The sequence below is a fragment of the Solanum pennellii genome, chromosome 1 (genome assembly GCF_001406875.1).
Source record: "Solanum pennellii chromosome 1, SPENNV200".
In the NCBI taxonomy this organism is placed as follows: Eukaryota; Viridiplantae; Streptophyta; class Magnoliopsida; order Solanales; family Solanaceae; genus Solanum; species Solanum pennellii.
In genome coordinates, this window is record NC_028637.1 from 12,274,216 (window position 1) to 12,289,932 (window position 15,717).

A 15,717-nucleotide genomic window follows, 5' to 3' on the forward strand; every position below is an offset into this window, starting at 1 on the left:
GGGAAGATTTGTAGTTGTCGCTCGTTCGGAGACGCATCAGAAGCATGGTTTAAGGGGGAATCATGGTTGGGAAGCATGGTCTAAGGGGGAATCATGGTTTAAGAAGGAATGATATCTGGTATAATGTTTTGTGTATTTTTTGATTGAATGTGTGTGAAGAACAAATGCAGGTTGATTGGTCATCATCAAAAAGGGGGAAATTGACAGGAGGCTCTCCTCAAGATCTTCTAATGATTCATCACCCAGTGTAAGGACCCGGTCCTCTATAAAATATAAAGAACCAACTTCATCTATGAAAAATATAGACAATGGTAAAAAGTTGTCTATGGTAGAGAAAGTTGGTAAGGAGTAGAGTACTTCTCCAATCACAAATGACTAGGTTGGTTTGTTTGATGGATAAAAAATCTTATGGATATATATATCAAACACAATATAACACAACTCTTCATTCATTCCAAAAGGGAAAACACACTAGCAAGCATCAAAACAACAAGATATTGGTTAAAGGGCTTTTAGTTCTTCTTGTTATTTGTTGTTTTCATATTTGCTTGTAATTGTTCTCAAATTGTAGGATTTGTTTCGAACTTGAGAGAAACATATAAAATCTTGGGTGTTTCATTGTAAGAGCTTTAGTTACGTCAAACTTAGGTTCTTACTGGGCAGTATTGTATCTGCTCTTGCTCAGCAAGGTAATAGAGTGCATTGCTTAGTGAAGAGACTACAAGGTTAGTCTCTTGTTTTGTAACCGACTTTTACTTTTGCTTGTGACAAGATTAGTGAAAAGTGGTTGTTGAAAAGTCCTGTTGAGAACAGGTCCTGGTTTTACTCCCTTGAGCAATGACGTTTCCACCTAAGTGATTGTCTCTTTTACTTTTTGTCTTTGTACGTTATTTACTGTCTAATATTGCTGAGAGGACCAGGTCCTATCTTAGATAAGTGGACGCATACATTCCTAAACCTTCCATCTTTATACCTGCACACGAAGCAAATTTGCTTTCATAGCTTTTGGGCTATGGAGGCCATTAGAAATAGGTGTGACATAGTTTTCAGTTCCCCTTTCTCACAACAATAACATTTGGAAACCACTTGTAAACTCATCCTTTTCATGTTATCATCATTTGAAATACATCTTCTCCATATTTACCAGTGAAAGAATCCTATCTTAAACAGCAAGCCTTTGATCCATATATTTTTCACCTATTCAATTTCTTTCTTTCTCCTCCTTAGAATGTTGGCGGAGATTGCAACAGCAACAGTGGGGGCAAGTGTAGTATCAATGGAGGCCAATATAACATTTTGAATTAACTTATCTTGGTGGTACCAAATAACGAACTCAGGGATAGCAATATCTTGATTGTTGTACAATATGGTGCGTGTTGGGGGCAGGGATACCCATAGAGCATTGAAACTTGAGTTTTCCACAGGGAAATTATTACTGCAATTTAATTTTATGGGCATTTGGGTCATAGATTGAATTGCACAATAGTGATGGCATTAATGACTCCATCGACATTGGTCACAAAAGTATTGGGGGCCATTTTGACGACTTCGCAGAAAAAAGGATCAACTTGTGGGTGTTTAAAAGTGTTCTGATACCATAAGGAAAAGAGTCTTGTTCATTTGTATTCCTAAGATACTTAGAACAAAACTTTGAAGAACATGATAATACACAACAAAGTTTTAAAATATTTTCACAACTAGAAAATTAGAAACAAATTAGAAAAAATATATGAAATATTTTTCTTAAAGAAAAATTATTGTCAATCTGTGTTTAAATAATCTTACTTGTTCCTACAAACTTTCCAGAAACACGAAGTTGCCAAAGTTTTAATGAACCAGTGAAGAAAAAAAGAATAAAAATTAATTCACAAATCTAAAATCTGTAACATATATCAGAATCTGCAAAAATAGAAAGAAGATCAAGCCCATTAAATGCACAGTGTCCCCTTAAGGAAATTATTCCCCTCTAGTATCCAATGTTTGATTTGGAATATGTCCTCCCTGGGATAGAATGATCTCAATCACCAGTGTATTGATAACCAAAACGCTGGTGTCAGCGTGCCACTCAACGGCAGTAAAATACACTTAGAATAACATATTACTGAATAACTTACTAGATAACAAAAAAAATACAAGATTACAATTGAAAATAAAATGAAGAAAATAAATCTATTCAAGGCTGAGGCACAGATATCTCGCTCTCTTTAAGGAGATTCAAGCCCACTGCAACAAATGTTTTTCACCGGTCCAGCAGTAGTACTCTTTGACTTGTACCCTCCAAGATACAATAGCCTTCACAAAATATTACTCAACAACTCTGGACGAGAGTTTAGTCTAAAGCTCCACAAAAGAACACCTCCCTTCAACTAATAAGAACTTTCTTTTTGACTTACTCTTTCACTCTATATTTTTCTCTTGAGTGATGTGTGTTCCAAACCAAATGGAAACCACCACTATTTATACTACAAGAAGTCTTAATAGCAATGAATAGGAAGATAATGGTGTAGTAAATAGTGAAGATGATGACCTTAGGAGTTACATAGGTTATAAAAGTAATAGAGAATGAATAATGAGTTTTCAATATGGGGAAGTAATGGTCAAAGAAAGACCACTACTTATTCTGCCAAGAAAGCCAAACGGATAACTTACACTTTACTATACGTTGGGTAATAAAGATGACATAAAATGTCATCAAGTGCCAATGGTAGTATTGCACCGTAATAATGTAATTAGGCAGAAAGCAAATGGGATTTTAGCAAAGTATAATAATATTAAAATGCCAAAACATACTAGATTTAGAAGTAGTAGAGAAAGTCCAGAAATTTTGTTTTTAAAATGAGAGGAAATTCTTCAATTCATAGATAACAAATGGTAGTGCGAAAATGTTCTTATTGTGCCTTACTGGAAAAGGTCACAAACCTTTGGAAAAGTCACAATATTTTTGAAAGGTCGTCACCTTTCATAAAAATCACAACCTTCCATAAAAGTCGCAACTTTTCATAAAATTCAAAACTTTTCGTAAAAGTCGCAACCTTTCATAAAAGTCACAACTTCTCATGAAAGTCGCAACGCTTCATTTTCCATTCACACCTTTTAAAACCCAACAACAATAGAAAAGATGGGCAATTATATATTGTATTATTGACCATATTACTTCTATATAAAGAATCTATACAAAAGTAAGGAGTCCCATCCGTTATTAACTATTATGTTTCCCACAACCAAATAGAATAGAAGTGCATCACTCATGAAGTTAGATCTCAGTCCTGTGAGTTTTCCTGGTAGGATAACTGAATCATTTAGCCATCTAAATTCACTTCATGAGTTGAACATGGGTTATTCTAATCTATCAGGGCCTATTCCTAAACCTCTATAGAATCTAACCCACTTAAAGTTTGTTCCTTGGTCATAACCATCTTGAAGGATCAGTTTCCCAATTCTTGGGATTTGGAAAGCTCAAGGAGTTATCACTTCAAAATACATACTTCGATGGCGGACTTGATTGTTTGTCCTTTAACAAAAGTTGGACCAAACTTGAATTTCTAGATTTTCCGTCCAATTCCCTTATTGGTCAAATTCCATCCAATATAAGTGGACTACAAAACCTACTACTTGTCATCAAACCACTTGAATGGGACTATACCTTCCTAAATATTCTCTCTTCCTTTACTGACAATGCTAAACTTGAGAAATAACACTTCCAATGGAAAGAATTGAGGAGTTCAAGTCAAAAACATTAGGTATTGTTACTCTTAGAATAAATCAACTGGAAGGTGCAATACAAAATTCACTCCTAAACCAGCCAAACCTAAGAAGTCTTCTTCTTTGGCACAATAATGTCAATAGACAGATTGCTCCAGCTATCTATAATCTGACAACACTTGATGTGCTAAATTTGAGAAATAATAATTTTGAGGGAACAATCCCACAATGTTTGGGTGAGATGATTAATCTTTGTAAAAAGGATTTGAGAAACAACAGTCTTAGTGGGACAACTAATACAACTTTAAATATTCCAGACTATCTGATGGTCATTAGCTTGCATGGGAATAAACTAACGGGAAAAGTTACACGATCCTTGATCAATTGCAAGTATTTGACACTTCTTATTCTAGTTAACAATCAGTTGAATGACACATTTCCAAACTGGTTGGGAGACCTACCTGATTTGAAAATTTTATGCTTTAGATCAAATAAATTGCATGGTCCCATCAAATCTTCAGGGAATAGAAAGTTGTTTACGGGCTCAGCAATCTATAATTTAATAGATTTAGTGGGAATTTACGAGAAAGTCTTTTGGGGAATTTGCATGCAATGAAGAAAATTGATGAGAGTACAAGAACCCCACAATATGTTTCTGATCTATATGCTAGATATTATGATTATTTGACGACAATTACAACAAAGGGAAAATATTATGATTCTGATCGAATTTGTATTCTAACATGATTATCGATCTCTCGAAGAACAGATTTGAAGGTCATATTCCAAACATTATTGGAGATCTCATTGGACTTCGTACATTGAACTTATGTCATAATGTCTTGGAAGGTCATATACCATCATTATTGCAAAATTTTTATGCACTAGAATCATTGGATCTCTCATCTAACAACATCAGTGGAGAAATCCCACTGCAGCTTGTATCCCTCAAGTTTCTTGCAGTCTTAAATATCTCTCACAATCATCTTGTTGGATGCATCCCCAAAGGAAAACAATTTGATACGTTTGAGAACAATTCATATCAAGGAAATGATGGATTACGAGGATTGCCACCCTCAAGAGATTCCGGTCGTGATGACTTATTCAGAATGGTCAAGAAGAAGAAGATTCACCAATGATAAGTTGGCAGGGGGTTCTCATGGGTTACGGCTGCGGTCTATTATTCGATTGGCTATAATATACATAATCTTGTCAACTCAATATCTTGAAAAGTTTTCGAGGATGGTTGTAGATCAATTGGGACATAGAATTACTACAAGAATCAAAAAACACAAGAAAATGTATTAGTTTGCAGTGACCACCAGGCATTCCACTTAATACTTATCCTTCAAAAGAAAACTTCTTATTTATCGATGTATTTTCGACCTCCTTCATACTTAAAGCTCATAACTTTAACTCTTTATTTTTCGAAAATTGCAGGATTTAAGTCTATAGAGATGCTGAAGATGCTGATAAAATCTTTTATTTTTCATAGTTTGTGATTTTTGCATAAAGTTTTTGTAATCCTATGAATAAAGACACGACTTTTCTTCCTTTGAGACTCAACAATTTTTTTCCATTTGTCTATGTTATGTAGCCAGTGGCGGAGCCGGGAATTTAACAAAGGGTGTCCAGAAATATCAACTTGTTATGTTAAGGGTGTTCAAAATATGTTATTTAATCATTTTTATATCTTTTTACGTAAACATATCATCATAAAACAAATATAGAACACTCGAATTTAAGTTCAGAGACATAAAAATCTGTAGTTACAGAGTTCGGAAATATTCTTTTACAGACTCATGATGGTCCTTTATCAAAAGATCAAAGGAACAAGATTCACCCTTTTTCCCCCTAAATTTAAAGAAAGACATACAGTTAGCTCATCTGTGAATATAATAGAGAATAGAACAAAGGCATTAGAGCAATGTTCTAATATTTTTGTCGACTTATTGCTAAACATAAACAATTCTTCTATTTGTCTATAGTATATAGAAATACAATCACACTTATTATTTGTTATAACTATCTCCTATGGATTAGAAACAGAAATAGGAGACAATTTGAATCCTTAGATCATTCAATCAATTTCCTAATAAATCTACAGTTTCTCATACTGTCATCAAAGCACTTGAATTGGACGATATACGCCATCCTGGATAGCCCCGTGTCTTCCATCACTGAACTTTGAGGACTATAACGAGGCGTTTATTCTGTTCTACACTCCAAGAAGACAAGAACAGCAGTCCCACACACCTATACGTTCCAGTGGTACTGAATCTATGAATAACATACCATGTCTGGACGCCTGCAATTTCTTCCATCAGTAGGTCAATTCTCGTGGAAGGCTGGAGCTGGCGCGCTATGTAAGACGTTGTATTCAGAGTAGTTTCCAGTGCAACCTGAATGCATTATCAAAGTGACTGTGCTATTCCTAATTAAGATACAAAGTTATAAACAAATATCACAATTTCAATGTTTTTGTCAAGGTTTATACGCCAAGTAATACTTTGTCCTATTCCTGGATAAATTATATTTTTTTCGTAATAGAAAATGGAAAGTTGTGTGATGTGTGGTGCCTGTTGAGGGTCGTTAAGAGATCCGGAACAAAGATATTTTTTGTGATATTCTTTTCTATAACTAGTCTTGCTTTGTATCTCTCAATGTCACCATTAGCTTTGTGCTTGATTTTAAACACCTATTTTGATCCAATGGTCTGCTTTCCATCTGGTAAGTCAACTAAGATTGATGTTTTATTTTGCTCCAAAGCACTAACCTCGGCTTGCGTGGCATCAATCCAGTGTTGAGAAGCAGATGCTTCCTAAAACGTTGAAGGTTCCACAGCCACTGAAAAAGCTGCTACATAAGACTGATATGTATCATTCATGTTAGAATGGGACAGGTAATAATCTGCAATAGGATATAGACAACTAAAGTTGATTTTGTGAGGCACTATATAATCCATATTCCATCATGTTGGTCTTGGTACTCTACCAGTTCTTCTAGTATCTTCAACCGGTGCTTCAATGTCAATGTCTCCAACTCCTATAGTAAAACTTTCCGCAATATCAGACTATATTTGGGTAGTAGCTATATCAGGCATTTGACAAACTGGACCATCTCTCTCTATAGATGATGACTCAGTAGCTTCATAAAGGTCTGGAATAATGGGATTACCAGGCGTGGCAAGACACACCTCAGCTTTAGTTGTACTTATAATATTTTGATCATGTTGGATAGGCAGTGCAATGTGCAGTATAAGATAAAACACCAATGTTGTCTTTTAAAGGAAAAATATGCTCCATGAATGTCACTTATCTGCTGATAAACACTTTATAACTTTCCATATCTAATAATATGTATCCTTTCTGAGTTTCTGAATACCCTATGAGGGATACCTTCTTGGACCTAGGAGCAAATTTATCCATTCGAGGCAGAATTGAGGCAAAACATAAGCATCCAAATGCCCTTAAATGATTCAGTTTAGGTTCTTTCCCATATAGCAACTCATGTGGGGACTTCCCTTTCAACACTTCAGTAGGAATTTTTTATTTATCAAATAAACAAATGTTTTAACACAATGTCCCCAATACTTTTTAGGCATTCCACTATGAAATCTCAAACCCCTTGCAGTATTCATTATGTGTATGTGCTTCCTTTCTACTACCCCATTTTGTTGTGGGGTGTAAGCACATGAACTTTGGTGCACAATACCAAGAGAAGAGAAGATTTTGCTACATTTGATATTAAAAAACTCTGTACCATTATCTGATCTAAGAGTCTGTACTTTGACACAAAATTGTGTATTAACCATTATCAAGAATTCCTTCAAAATGATATAAAATTTAGTTTTACATTGTATGAGACAAATCCAAGTAAATCTACTTAAATCATCAACAATCGTAACAAAATATTGTTTCTTGTCATAGGTTGGGGTTCTATAAGGTCCCCAGACATCTACATGCATAAGCTGAAAACACTTAGTTGAACTGCTATGAATTTCAGGAAAAATTGTTCTACATTTCTTAGCTAAGGGACAAATTTGACAACTATTATATCTCCTAACATTTATATGATCCTTGAGGGATAATATGTGTTGCATAGCCTTGAGTGAAGGGTGTCCAAGTCTGATGTGCCACAAATCAGTGTGATTATCAGCTTTTATTGTTGCACCAATTACTGCAGGTACTTCATCTTTTAACAAATATAAACCATTGTGTTTTCTATCAATCCCAATCACCTTGCCACTGTAAAGATCCTGCAATGTACAGAAATTAGAGAAGAAACTAATGCTGCAAGACAGGTCCTTAGTAAGTCTTGTAACTGAGAGTATATTGAACTTGAATTCTTGCACAAATAGAACATTTGTAAAGTTCATGTCTCCTAGAATGGTTGAGCTCCCAGTGTTCATTATTTCTGCTCTTTTCCTTGTAGTTAACTGTATTGTGTTGGATCCGTCCAATACTTTTAAATCATGTAACATGTTTTTATGTGAGGTGACATAGTGTGTTGCCCCTGAGTCAATAATCTATTCAAAAGCAGAGGATTTTGGGAGAAGTGACACATTACCTGCCAGTTTGGCCTGGAATTCTTGTGCTCTTTGTTATGCACTAGATTCTTGAACTGATCAAGTTCCTCATTTCTGAGCTTAGTGTGATCCTGAATTGGTTTGTCAGCTACTGCATTATTAGCATAAGGTCTGAAGTTCCCTGTGTGATTTGGAGTGCTTGAATTGGAACTACCCATACCAGTCTGTAAGAACCTTGTTGTGTGGATCTTGAATTGCCCATTCCAGTTTGATAAGGACCTGGTAAACCAATTTTATGTGAACCTAATTGCGCATGTTTTCTCTTGCTCTTGTAGTCAAGTGGATATCCAACAAACCTATAACAATCAGCAGTGAGATGATTTTTAAATCCACATATTTCACATGCATTCGCCAATAGTGGTTTCTTTCCTTTGTAATGCTTCCCTCTTCCAGCTAACAATGTGAGAGGTTTTTGTTGGATTCTACAACACCTAGTACACGTTGACTCTTCTCTTGCATTACAGTGGAATAGGGTTGATTTACAGTAGTTGTTTCTGTTTTCATAAGAATATCACTCCTTATATGTGTGAATGTTTCATTTAATCCCATTAAGAACATTACCAACCTTTGTTAATGAAGATGACTTATATATGACTTAGCCTCAACACATTCACAGCAAGGGGAAGACACTATCATATCCAATTCATCCCAGAGATCTCTCATCGTAGAGTAATAATCAGTGACAGAGTCTATACCTTGCTTCAAGTTTGCAACTTCTTCCCACAGTTGATAAAATCTTGTTAGATTTGATTTATCGAATCTCTCTTTGAAATCCTCGCAGACTCTCCTAGCATTTAAAGCATACATGATTGTTGGCAGCAAATTAGGAGCTACGGTGCTACTGATCCATGTAAAAACCACATCGTTACATCTTTCCCATTGTGTATCAAGATCTCCCTTGTATGTGGACATCAAACCAGTTCCATCAACGAAACCAAGTTTATTCTTCACCAATAGGGCTAGCCCAATCGATCGACTCCACAAGCCATAGTTGTCTGGTCCTATGAGTTTGACCATATGTAAAGCAATACTAGGTGTGTCTGAGAACTGCAGATACAAAGGATGATGATGCTCAAGGGTGGAAACTGTTAATTCCACCGTTGACGGATTCTAGCACTTGCTAAGAGGATCACTCTCTGCGGAAGACAATCTAAAACAGCGATCGCTGCTCTGAACCATGATAGAATTTAGATTCCTCTCTTATATGCTAACTTTGAATGAGAGTTTATGAAGAAGAAGAACTTTTATTATTGGTTGAATGTGGCCATGTATTCAGCTTTATACAAATGTGATCACATAATCTCACATATGGCATGTGTTGCTTCTAACTAACTCTGACACAATTAACTAACTATTAACAGAATTACTCTTATCTCTAATATATTTTGGCCATTATTTCTTCACATATTGTAATTTGATGAGTTATATTTTCCAATGGAACAAGAATCTTGTCATTCTAATATTCCTACGCCGTGCTATTGATTTCTATCACACATACTCAAAGCTGAAAAGGTGAGCGAGATAGAATATAAGCTAACTTTTAAAAAATAGTTGTACCAATACATATATCTTTTGGTCATGATTTTTATATATGTTGTATTTCTATGAGTTATATTTCTAAAATAACAAGAAACTTATCATTCCGATGCTCCTACACTAAGTGATTGATTTTCTGTCGTACATGCTAAATCCTGAAAAAATTTAGCGAGGTAAAATTCAAGTGAACTTTGAAAAAAAAATCTTTACATCATAAATCGAAAAAGAAAAAGAAAAACAAAAAGAAAAAGGAAAATAATCATTCTTATGAAGAGCAAAATATTAAGGAAAAGAAATTATGGCTAAGAATTTGGTGGTGACTTGTCTAAACATCCTCCTCTTGATTTTTCAACAGTCTCTTTTGAATCTTCCCAAATGTTTGTCCATCTTTTTTTTCTCCTCCATCGCGGTATGAAGGCATTGTTATGTAGCAAAAGTTGTTAGGATTTTATTCTGATTTTCTTATCATATATGAGTTTTAATTTTCCTTGTAAGGAAAGTCAAAATTGTTTTTACATTTCATGAAAGAAAAATGTAACTCTATTTCATATTTAATTTTTCTTTCTGTATTTATTTAAATTACTTCTATTTAAACAAAAGCATATTTTGCATAAACTATTCAAGTATTATCAAACTCACCATGTATTAATAGAAATTTTCTCAATTAAATAACACTTAAAAGTATAATAACACGAAAATAAAGAATTTTTCTTTTCATAACAATGCAAAATAATACATAATTACATAAAAGTATGGGTTGCACACCAATTCATTTTGGACAACCATACTTTAACTCCAAAATGAAAAAACAAAAACATAAAATCATAATCTAACATAAAAAAAAAATCTAAAGAAATATATAAGTCATACTTATACTGTTACACTATATTCTAAGAGAGCTTCTCTTTTAATTTCACAATGAAGCTATTTGTTCTTCTCCTCAGTTAGCTTCTTAACGACTTGTATTCATATCATAAATCTAAGAAGAAGAAAAGAGAATATTATATGATAGAAAAGAAAAGAATGTGATGGCCTAGGAAGTAATTCACTGGTATTTATTGTGAAAATTTGATTGTCTTTTCACCTACCAAAATATTTTAATGGTGCACATTGAATCGTGATAGAAAAATTTATTTTAGTTTCAAAATTCAAAGAATCACAAATTGAAGAGTCTCATACATTATTGTTTCATGATAGATAAATTTATGTTAATTTTAAAATTCAAAGAATCACAAAATTCGAAGAGTTTCATACATTATTATTTTCTACTCTAATTTAATTCAACCTAATTAATTATAATTATAATGTTATTTTTCAAATAACGTGAATAAGAGTTTCATCTATTTATATTATATACTCATAGAATGTAGTGATAAAAGAATATGCATTATGAAAATGCAGCAAAAATTATAATACCTTGTAAAAATATGTAATCAATGAAATATTAACTCGTGTAATTATCACGTAAATATAGTGTAAAGCAATAACATTACATCAAAATACGAAAAGCTAAGAAATACAAAAAAGTCACCAAATGAATTGATATGGTGTCAAAAGGAATAACAAAATTAGTTCTGTACATCATAAATCAATTGGAAAAAAAGACATACCAACAAAAGAAAGAATTTTGACAGTTTTCTTCCTTTCTTGTATTCCCAAAAATTGTGTTACAGTTTTTGTAAACACTTTATATGAATTTATATAAACATATCTCAATAATGCAATTGAATATTAAAAATAAAAGGTAGAACAATTTTCAAAAATATCAAATACATTAAGCAATATTTTCATAAGAGTAGACAAAAAGATTTAGCTACATTATTATAATGTGTTACTCGATAAAGTACTTCTTTATCTTTATTTTGGTAAGTTAATCTTTAACAATTTCAGTAAGAGTAAATGAAAAGATTTTTCTACAATATTACTTATTCATTGCATTATTAAGTATCATTTACTTTCTTCTATATTTTTATTTTAAAGATTTATGTCCAAGAACACTAACTTCTTAAGCAATAACAAATAAAAATACAATTAAAAAAAATTGTTTGCAAATAATAAATTTTGTATGCAATTGAATCAATAAATTTTTGGTATAACAATATAGACATACTCATAAAAATTTGATGACTTTTGTAATTTTAATTCTAACTTTTTAAGTTAATGATTTTTTACTCACCCTTCAACGTAACTTAACTACTATAACAAATCAGATATTTAATTAAAAATAAATTGAATGAAGTCAAAATTTTATCACGCAGCTATATAATTTAAATGATAGTATTTAATAATTAAATAATTATATGTTTTATAATATTTTAATTTATAGAGTAAAAAACGTAATTCAATTTTGAAGTTGAAAGCTTCTATATATGAGTGTGCGCTTCTTCATGAGATGGGAATGTGTTCTTAATTCATTGGTTAATGAAAGAAAATGTTCCGACAGACAGTTCGGACATTACTATTAATTATTAAATTGATTTAGTTCGCAAATATTATAAATTGTTTATTTTTTGTTATAATTAATTAATTATATATTCAATCACATACATTTAACATGTATGTCATACTAATTATATCAATATAAAGATTAAAGACTTGATAGATGTTATACGATGAGTTGCATAGAAATTAAAGTAAAAACTACAAGTTAATATATTGGTATCAAAACAATCTCAAAAGTAACATTCGAATAACTTCAATTATATAATTATTATAATATGTTAAGTGTCTAACATGGAAAATAATCTTTTTTGTTTAATATGTTATAATACAAAATTTAAAAAAAAAATTATGGCTTCCAATTTTTGCCTTATTTCTAAGATAGTGTAGCCTCCACATTTTTACACTCATATACATATAAAGAAATTGTCAAATCAGAGTAGAAAAATTATAAAGAAAGTTGATCAACATTTGCATTTTGTAGAATACCTAGTGAATCATTATAGGTGAACACCTACACAAAAATAGTACTATATGTGATAGAAATAATAATTATTGAAATATTTAATTAATCAGTATGAATCATAATTATAAATAATAATTATTGAAATATTTAATTAATCAGTATGAATCATAATTATAAATAGGTGTACCCTTCATCTCCTTCACCTGATTCAAAGTCAATTAGTTTATTCGTCTGTAAGTTTGACAAAAAGAATCACATAAGTTGTTTATATATATTATTGTATCACATATAACATTTAAACTAAATTCAGCGAAAGCAAAATTTTAATCATAAATAATAACAATACAAAGTATTTCCTGATAACTAAAAAAAAACTTACCCAATAAAAATCTGCAAATTTGAAAAAAGAGAGTAATATATATATATATATATATATTATTTTTGGAGTAAATTCACATATCGACTTCTTTTACTTATCTTGAAATAAAATTTACACAATTAAAAAGTTCATGTAGTTATTAGATAACACAACAATGCATTTTGTGAGATAGCTTATCATATATTATTATAAATGGGAACAAAAAAAGTAAAAAATTGAAATACCAAAATAATCCTATAAAGTTGAGTTATTATAATAATATCATTAATAAAATAAATAATAAAATTTCTATAAATTTAATACGTTTATTTATTGGGTATGTGATATTTCTTTTTTAATATTAAATGAATAGACATCAATTTTTTGGTTATGATGGCAAAATTATTGAGAACTGTAAAAGTTACAGAAATTGCAAGTTAATGGTCAATTGGTGTATTCAATAATGCCTTTTCAACTTCAATTAACTCTATGCATGTGAATTTGAAAAGGCAAAAACATTCTTACTGAAAGCTATCTATATTTATGGATGTAAAAAAATGAATATGTGAGCCTAGACAACTAATATTTTTTCATTGTAATTCTTTGTAGTTATCAGGTAAATCCTGTAAGGGCTTTGTGTTTGGATTTTCATTTCTTTGTAATTTTTTTTTTTGTAGTTATCAAGAAAAACTTTGTATTATCATTATCTATCGCTCCAACTTTGCTTAATTTAGTGTAATTATTATATGTCATACAATCTCATATATATATATATATATATATATATATATATATAATAAAAAGTGACCTTCATAACTTTTAGTATTTTAAAAAAGGTCAGATACTAAAACATGTGTATCTTGAGGTGGAGAGAAAGCAAAGTAAAAATTTTCTTCTTTTTTTGTTTTGCAATAGAAAGGGAAAGTTCTGTATGGGTTGAAACCAAACGAAGATCTCCAAAATGGGTATCTTTTGGTCCACAACTCAGAAATTTAGTATCCAACACGGCCTCATGGTCTCAGTAGGATAATCTTCTATTCAGCATTACAATAGAGCCTCTTTCAACTCTTCGATCTCAAAAGTCTTCAAGAGTAAAATAAGTAGATATCTAAATCTACTTCGAAAATTTTAAAATCACCTTCATACTTGGAATTATTAATTTTCTTGGTAACAAACTGAATGGACGAAAAATGGCTTATCATTAGTGTTAAAAGGTGCGTTAGAATAATCTTATATCCATTGGGAGGACTGTTTTGAGCCATTAGAACCAGGTAAAAGATTAAGTTCTGTCACAACAAATTCTAGGAAATATACTCATTGCTGAGCTTATACTCGAAATCAATTAACGGTACGAAAAGGTCTGTCACAACCTTTAATATGAATCTTCAGATCATTTAATCTACATTTTCTCATATTGTTATCGAAGTACTTCACTCAAACGATATACCCATCCTGGATATCCTCCCTTCTATCACTAAACATTAAAGAGTATAACAACGTGTTTCTTTCGTTCTACTCTCCGAGAAGACAAGAACAACAGTCTCACACTCTCCTATAAATTCCAGGAAAATTATAGAAAAAATGTTTAACTTAGTTGGAGTTGATGAATCAATGGTATGAAATCTATGAAGACCGTAACAAAGACCCACTATAACAAAAACGATTTTTAGCGGCATTAAATATTAACATTTATAAAGTGTGCTAAAGCCTTTACCGGCATTAGTTAAGTTCCATTAGAACCAATATCGCTAAAGGCTTTAGGGACATATACAAAGAGTGAATTTCCACTAAAAATACATATTTAGATCATTTTTGTTGTAGTGACCATGCCATGTACTGACTCCTGCACATGTCTTCCATCAGCAAGTCGATTCTCATGGAAAATTGGCTGGAGCTGGCGCACTATGAAGGCGCTGTATTCAGAGTAGATTTCCAGTCTAACCTGAATACATTAGCAAAGTGACTGTCCTATTCCTAAGATATAAAGTTATAAGCAAACAACAACATTCTTGATTGTCCTCAGAGCTGGCACTATTGTAATGTTTCTATCAGGTTGTTGTGGTGGTCCTATTCTTGGATAATTATCTTTTTTTTTTCCCTAAATAGAAATGGGAAACAAAGTCGTGTGGTGTGTGTGGAGGAGTGTTAAGAGAGAAAAAACAAATATAGTTTTTGTGACATGTTTATCTATAATAGGGTATCAGACAAAATGAGGTGATCGATCAGGCTCTTTCTAGAACCAGGTAAAAGACTTAGTTTAAGATTCTTCTTCTTTTCATATAACAATTATCATATTGTTTTGAGTACAGTAATGGGAAGTGTAAAAATATGTCAATAATTGTGAGATTTGTAATTTTATATGATAGAAGAGATTGATTCTAAACTTTAAGATCTTAATACGTAGAGAGTAAAGAAATTTCGTTAATCATGTTCAATAACATAAAAAAGTCAACACTACTTAAATAAAAGGACACTTGTTATGAACCTTTTATGTTAAGCATGGAACATTCAACTTTAAGCTCAGAGACAAAGATATTTTTTGTCTATAATAAGGTAGCACACAAAATGCATGTGTAATGTGTTGTATACAAGTGGTGGGACATTGTGCTTTGACTTAAGAATGTGAAC

At 31.8% G+C, this 15,717-nt stretch overlaps 1 pseudogene; it reads left to right on the forward strand.

Annotated features, from left to right (window-relative positions):
- Positions 1–3,208: 3,208 nt before the first annotated feature.
- Positions 3,209–5,010, forward strand: LOC107017659 (annotated as a pseudogene).
- Positions 5,011–15,717: the final 10,707 nt, after the last annotated feature.